We start from the raw sequence: 8,163 nt of genomic DNA, 5'->3' as shown, positions 1-8,163 counted from the left end.
CCTTGTGACCTTTCGTCTTTCAGGATAAAAACTCTATTTAAACAGTATTTTAGTGAAGTTACTTGTTCATTGGTTATATATTCAAGTAACCTGACTAAAATAATGTTCAAATCGAGTTATCATCCTGGAAGACGAAAGGTCACACCTAGTGACCATTTGTCTTCCAAGATAAAAACTATATCTAAACAATATTTTAGTCAAGTTAATTGTTCATCGGTTATATTTTCAAGTAACCTGATAAAAACAACTAGTGACCTTTCGTCTTCCAGGATAAAAATCTATTTAATCAATATTTTAGTCAAGTTACTTGTTCATTGGTTATATACTCAAGTAACCTGACTAAAACAACTTGTGACCTTTCGTCTTCCAGGATAAAAACTCTATTTAAACAATATTTTAATCAAGTTACTTGTTCATTGGTTATATATTCAAGTAACCTTACTAAAATAATGTTTAAATCGAGTTATCATCCTGGAAGACGAAAGGTCACACCTTGTGACTTTTCGTCTTCCAGGATGAAAACTTTATTTAAACAATATTTTAGTCACGTTACTTGTTCATTGGTTATATATTCAAGTAACCTGACTAAAATAATGTTCAAATCGAGTTATCATCCTGGAAGACGAAAGGTCACACCTTGTGACTTTTCGTCTTCCAGGATAAAAAATCTATTTGAACAATATTTTAGTCAAGTTACTTGTTCATTGGTTATATATTCAAGTAATCTTACTAAAATAATGTTCAAATCGAGTTATCATCCTGGAAGACGAAAGGTCACACCATGTGACCTTTCGTCTTCCAGGATAAAAACTCTATTTAAACAATATTTTAGTCAAGTTACTTTTCCATTGGTTATATATTCAAGTAACCTGACTAAAATAATGTTCAAATCGAGTTATCATCCTGGAAGACGAAAGGTCACACCTAGTGACCTTTCGTCTTCCAGGATAAAAACTCTATTTAAACATTATTTTAGTCATGTTACTTTTTCATTGGTTATATATTCAAGTAATCTGACTAAAATAATGTTCAAATCGAGTTATCATCCTGGAAGACGAAAGGTCACACCTTGTGACTTTTCGTCTTCCAGGATAAAAACTTAATTTGAACAATATTTTAGTCAAGTTACTTGTTCATTGGTTATATATTCAAGTAACCTTACTAAAATAATGTTCAAATCGAGTTATCATTGATAAAGCCAAACCGCAAGTGCACGGCCTATCGAAGTAATAGTAGTAAGTAAGAGTATCGTTCCGCTAGGGAGTTGTTCAACTTAATTAACTTTTAGTGAATGATTAGAGGAGAGAAAGTTAGAAAAAGGGAGTTTTATTGCTGAAGGTAAAAACAATAATAATAAAGGGCCTCGGGATCATTGGTTCATCATAATGACAAATCCTTCACTAGACAAGACTTAAACATCTAATTTCATGGTTTACACACTAATTTCTAAAGACCGGTTTCCCTTAGCCCCTCACCTTTCCGATGAAAGTCCGGTGAGAGTTTACTTCTAGCAACCAAGCCTATTTCGCTGACATGATTACTAGAAGATGCATAGAGGATTGAAACTACTCTTTGTCTCAATAATTGCAAAGACTATTTCACTGTTTTGCAATTATTGTCTAGATTCACTTGTTCCAACATCAAGACTCCGCTCTCGCTTTATGAATTGATGTTTGGGATGATGGATTAACGATTATCAAACCCTCCGCTTTCGCTTCCACAGTTTGATAATTGTTAATCCACACGGTGAATCTAGATTAGAAATTAGGGTTACATAGAAATTAGGGTTTAGGCTTGTTTTGTTTAGGATTGAGTCATTAGACTCCCCAACAATCCCAAGACGAAGAAGTCTACTCACTCATGTTCATCGTAGACATGGGGAAGAAGAGAGATAAACAGTAAAATAAATTGTAAAGAAAGTAAAAAGGAAATAAAGACTTTTTTATTGAAATAATACTTGAAATAAAACAAAGTAAAAGGTGAATGTTTATGGTGGAGAGCTACTCTATTTATAGCTTTACAATCGACTTAGAAACTAAGCAACTAAAAGGGTAAAACAGTAAAGCTGCAACAGGGTAACTTGGGCCCGAAGAAAAAGCAGCAAAAGAGGCTTCTGGAGGTGGCACGTCCGTGCCACATGTTGGCACTGGCCGTGCCAAGCTTCTGACTTGGTGGCAACATATTTTTGTTCCATATCTTCGTATTTTCGCACTGTATTTGCTCCAGTCCCCTTTCTTTTGCTCCAAGACACCTTCCACCATATATTCGTTCCTAAAATAAAATAAAAAGCAATTTAAAGTAAAATATTCTAAAAGGAAATAAAATGAAATAAAATCAAATCAAATCTTATTTAAAACTAAACTAAATAAAGCATTAAAATATACTAATCTATGACTCATCAAACTCCCCCACACTTGAATCTTTGCCTGTCCTCAAGCAAAAGGCAATAGACATAGCAGGCAACAAAATATTTATTCATGGCAATATTAAGAACACATGTCTCAAAAGAAAGGCTTTTCTTCAAGTACACTAATTACAATTTCAAATGCTTCTCATGAACCTATTCTACCCAACATCAAGTCTCAAGCGAGTGTGTGTGTGCAGTCCAACCCTTTTATTGCTCCTGTATAAGACAGATATTATGAGGAATAGGTTCTATCCTTAATGCTAAAGTAACCGAGAAAAGTCCTTTCTTCATTTCATATAAGAGTGATGGGAATTTAAGTTAAGATTGAATTAATTTAACAATTAAGCACAAGGGCTGCAGATGCTTAGGGGCTATCTATCCTCGTAGGAAGTCTTCTCGGATGTAATTGTCCTTTCCCCCTAGATTCAAAATCACCCTAAGCAGTGCTGCAAAATTATTATTTGTTTCATCTCCACGTAGGAAGTCTTTTTGGATGTAATTGTCCTTTCCCCCTAGCATTTGATGAATTTGTTTCACTTTAGGTTCAATTTAGGGAGTCACCACCACAATTAGGAAGTTAGGGATTGTCATTTCCCCCACATGTTGGTGCCATTCTCCCGCCCCATTTTAACTTTAACAATTAAGGATATAACAATTAAGAACATAGATTAATTTCCCACACAAACTTATACTACTTTTACTCTTAAGACTTTAAAGGGTCTAAGTTAACACTAAAGATAGAACGTGTTCCTTAAAATACCTATTCATACATTTGCTCAAGGATTGCAACCGAGTGCTTTTCTCATTGGAGATTTTCACAATAAAACAAGACATGGGTATAGCAAGATCATAAGAACACAAGAAACTACTTTCATGTATAAGAAGCAACCTAAAGAAGAGACAAAACAAAAAATTTCATGCCATTTTTTGCATTAAAAACAAGCTACTAGTCATGCCTTTCACTATAAAAACAAAACAAAAGAATAAAGTTCAAGGGAGTTTGGACACTACGACTCTAGACACTTTATTAGCCCCCCCCCCCCCCCCCCCCCCCCCACACTTAGGGGAAGCATTGTCCTCAATGATTCAAAAGAAAAAGAAATTAAAAGAGAAGAAGAAGAAGAAGAAGAGAGAAGGAGTAGAAGAAGAGTAGTAGAGAGAGAGGAGAGAAAGGAAGAGAGGAAGAGGAAAGCTCACAATTTATTGAGGTCCATATGGAGGACCTTGAAGTTGGAGGTGTTGCATCATCCGACGGAGCATCTCATTATTTTCATCATTGACACGGTTGCCCCTTTGAACTTCATTGTGAAGGCCGGAGATCTCAACACCTTGCCTTTGTTGCTCGGTGCTCATCCTCTCGATTTCATTGTGAATCCAAGTCCATCTTTGATTTTCATTAAGCTCACCGGCTTCATGGCCATGGTGCCCCTCTTGGTGCAAGTTAGCACCGTCTTCTTCATCATGGTGCAAGTTAGCACCTTCTCCCTCATCATCATCTTGCTCACCAAGAACCTGCACATCATTAACATACAACCAATTTTCTTCCACCTCGGTGGTAGTCCGAGATGGGTTAGGCAATAAAAACATGATTGGCACATTTAGCTTAAGTTGGTAATGAAGGGGTGGACGATGTTTGATGAAATTCATAGCAATAAGGGTTTCTATGTTAAGCCTATTGTTTCCCTCAATTGGTTTGATCCCCTCATCTTCACCCACTCCAAAACACCTAGCTATATATGTAATGATGCCACCCACCACTATGTCTCCTCTACCGGCCGGTCTAGTACCGACAAAGTCTAGGTGATCAATCAAATAAAAACGAGTATTGACGGGGTGGTTGTAGAGCATTGCCCATAACATGAACAACTCATCGGTTCTAGTGTTTCCTAGCTCGGTTCTACCCCAAATAGTGCAAGCCATTACCCTCTGAAGGTACCTAAGTACGGGGTTGTGAATGTTGCTAGCTTTGTTTGCCCTAGGGACGTATTTGTTAAGACCGGTGATTTGTTTCCAAAAGGCAGCTGGGTCATAGTTAACCGGTTTTAGACTAGGATCCCAATGATCATGAATATATCCTTCATTTGCAAAACCTAAGGCCTCACAAAAGTGTTGAAGTGACATGTCATAATCAATATTCATCAACCGGAAAACAACTCTATGGTTAGGGTTATCATAATCCAACTTATCTTTGGTAAAATCTATTGAGCTCAAGAATTCATAAGTGAAATTTTCATAACCCCGCATAGGTTTCAGCAAATCAGTCCAACCTAACTTTCCTATCAGCCTAGAAACATCATCAAAAAGCTCTAGCACATCCAAAGTATTGGGATCAGGATAACGAGAAGGATGCAAGTGTTTAGAGATGAGATTTTTATACCTGCCCCTTTGCTTGTTGTTTTTGAACTGGATTCCATGATTCTTCACTTGTGCTTGCTTCTTTGGGGGAGGTCCTCCTTGAGAGCTTGCTGGTTCCTTACCACTTCTTCTTGAAGCCATTGACCCTTGTTGAAATTGGTTTGAAGTTTTAGGGTTTGGGAAGATTTTTGGTGGAAAGGATTGGTTTAGGGTTGGGGTTGATGTTTTAAGGAAGGTTTGTTGGTTTGGATGTGGAGATTGGTTAAGGTTTTGTGGTGTTTGGGTTATGTTTTGAAAGATTAGGGTTTTGGTGAATTATGGGTTTGGATGGATGAAAGATGTTTTTGATTGGTGGTTTTTGTTTTAGAGGAAGTTTGTGGTTGATTGGTGAAAGAATTGAGTGATTTGGTTAAGTTTTGAGGGAGATATGAGGGTTTGAAGGTTTGAAGGTTATGGAGGTTTAGAGAGAAGTTTGAAAGATGAAAGAGGGTTGTGGTTTGTGAATGAGGAAGAAGAAGAGAAAAAATATGAGTATATAGGGGCTAGAGATCGGGCACGGCCGTGCCACCTATTGGCACGGGCCGTGCCATCTTCCTGACTTCTACCTTCTTTTTTTCTTCAAAAACTTGGCATTGCCGTGCCAAGCCTAGCACGGGCCGTGCCACCTTTCTGGTCCTGGGGGCTTCAGAATTTTTCAATTTCTCGATTTTTTTCGAATCACACTTGGACAATTACCTACAAAACAACTTAAAACAAAGAAAAACAAAACAAAAGCGATTAAATGCGTGGGTTGCCTCCCACGAAGCGCTCTTTTAATGTCATTAGCTTGACGGTTAGAAAGAATCCTTAGAATGGATCAAAGATATCATATTGTGTAGATGACGCTATAAAACGTTCTTTCACAACATGATCGTTAAGCATGCAACAAGAGTAAAGAGCGGGACCCTTCATAACATTTTCCAACTCAAATCCTACCATCTTATCACTCACTTGAAATACTATCCTACCGTTCTTAACATCTATGAGAGCTCCTGCAGTGGCTAGGAAAGGTCTACCTAGGATTATGGGGACGTCTTCGTCCTCCGCAATGTCAACGACTACAAAATTAGTTGGGATATATATCCCTTCTATCTTAACGGGTATGTCCTCGACAAATCCTACAAGTTTCATGGTAGAACGATCAGCAAGTTTCAATTCCATCTCGGTAGGTTTCAATTCTCCTATCCCTATCCTTTTGAGAAGAGACAAAGGCAGCAAACTAACACTAGCTCCTAAGTCACATAGGGCTTTGTTTATGGTTTCATTCCCAATTTCACATGGTATGGCAAAGCTACCTGGATCTCTAAGCTTAGGGGGTGCTTCTTGAATGATTGCACTAGTGTCCCTAGCCAAGGCTATTGTCTCATTATGCTCTATAGCCCTTTTCTTTGAAAAAATTTCCTTTAAAAACTTGGCATATAGAGGCATCCTAGACAAAGCTTCAGCAAAGGGAAGTTTAATGCAAATTTTCCTAAGTATGTTAACAAATTTTTCAAACTTACCCTCTAGTTTAAGCTTATCAAGATTTAAGGGGGATGGAGTTTTGTTTTCTTCAAGCGGTTTTGCATCTTCTATCACAATTTTATCACCTAAAGGCTTGACACTTTCTTTCCCAATGTTTTTAACCTTAGCAAAAGTTTCGTTTAACTTACTACCCCCAAAAGATATGACATTAACTTGGGCTTTGGGATTGGCTTCGGTTTGACCAGGAAAGACTCCCGGTGTTTGGGAAGAGGTAGCCACTTGTTGGGCTATTTGAGCAATTTGAGTTTCAAGCATTTTAGAGTGAGTAGCAATAGAATCAACCTTGGTATTGAGCTTGGAAAGAGAATCATTCAGAAATCCGGTTTGGTTTTTAAGTTCTTGAAGTTGTTTGGTTTGGTTGGCAATAGAGTTTTCCAACAAAATTTCCAAATTGGATATCTGAGTGAATCTTTGGTTGTTTGCATAACCGGGTGGTGCTACTTGTCCATAGGGATTTTGGTTTTTATAAAAATTTTGATTTTGTCTCATCCCTTGGTTGTATTGAGCATAATTCATTTGCTCAACACCATTAATAGCACTACCTAGTTGGCAATCAACACCAGCATGACCAATTATACCACATATTTCACAAGAAGGAGTAGAAGCAGAATTGATAGCACTAACATTGAGTTTTTCAAGTTTTTCGGTTAGTGTATCAATTTTAGAAGCAAGGTGGTCATAGTTAGAGACTTCGTACATACCTGCCTCCTTTTTGGAGGATGAAGAACTAGTGGTGGCTACAAAGTCTTAGCATTTCTTTGAAACGCTCCCACGCATCATAGAGAGATTCCCCATCTTTTTGGTTGAACCGCGTGATTTGGTCTCTAAGTTTAGCGGTTTTAGATGGTGGAAAGAAACGGGCAAGGAATGCTTGCTTCATCTGATCCCATGAAGTAATGGAACCGACTTCGAGGGAATGGAACCAAGCACTAGCTCTATCCCTTAAGGAAAAGGGAAAGAGATGAAGTCTTACGGCTTCTTGGTTCTCCTTCATGGTTCCACTAATTCGTAGGAAAACAGAGATGTGAAGATTGGGATCCTCAGTGGGGGATCCCGAGAATTGGTTTTGCTGCACCAAGTTAAGTAGGGCAGGCTTAATTTCAAAATTGTCATCCTCAACCGTTGGGAACACAATAACAGCTTGTGGCTCAGCCGTAGACGGCGTTGCATACTCTTTGAGAGTGCGATTGGCCATGACGGTGTTATTTTGTGCCGCTCTCCTTCTTCTATGTAAGAACCTTTCGATCTCGGGTATGAATACCGCTCGATTTCTAGTTCTTCGCATAAAAGGTTGAGAACCCAAGAAGTTAACGATAACAGAAAAATAAAAAGTTAAAAATAAAAAGAAAAGAGAAAGAAGAGAGAATTCTAATCACTAAGAAAAAGCTAATTAAATTAGTTAACTCCCCGGCAACGGCGCCAAAAACTTGATAAAGCCAAACCGCAAGTGCACGGCCTTTCGAAGTAATAGTAGTAAGTAAGAGTATCGTTCCGCTAGGGAGTTGTTCAACTTAATTAACTTTTAGTGAATGATTAGAGGAGAGAAAGTTAGAAAAAGGGAGTTTTATTGCTGAAGGTAAAAACAATAATAATAAAGGGCCTCGGGATCATTGGTACATCATAATGACAAATCCTTCACTAGACAAGACCTAAACATCTAATTTCATGGTTTACACACTAATTTCTAAAGACCGGTTTCCCTTAGCCCCTCACCTTTCCGATGAAAGTCCGGTGAGAGTTTACTTCTAGCAACCAAGCCTATTTTGCTGACATGATTACTAGAAGATGCATAGAGGATTGAAACTACTCTTTGTCTCAATAATTGCAAAGACTATTTC

At 37.9% G+C, this 8,163-nt stretch overlaps 1 non-coding gene across 1 annotated transcript; it reads left to right on the top strand.

Annotated features, from left to right (window-relative positions):
• The first annotated feature begins 7,049 nt into the window (after positions 1-7,049).
• LOC146954968 (small nucleolar RNA R71) lies at positions 7,050-7,157 on the top strand. Its single transcript, XR_015025208.1, has one exon. It is a non-coding gene; the product is annotated as a small nucleolar RNA R71 (small nucleolar RNA).
• Positions 7,158-8,163: the final 1,006 nt, after the last annotated feature.

This window comes from Medicago sativa, chromosome 1 (genome assembly GCF_051527215.1).
Source record: "Medicago sativa cultivar Bolivia chromosome 1, Bolivia_mono, whole genome shotgun sequence".
NCBI lineage: Eukaryota > Viridiplantae > Streptophyta > Magnoliopsida > Fabales > Fabaceae > Medicago > Medicago sativa.
Note: the sequence above shows the minus strand (reverse complement) of the source record. Positions and strands in the feature narration are given on the sequence as shown.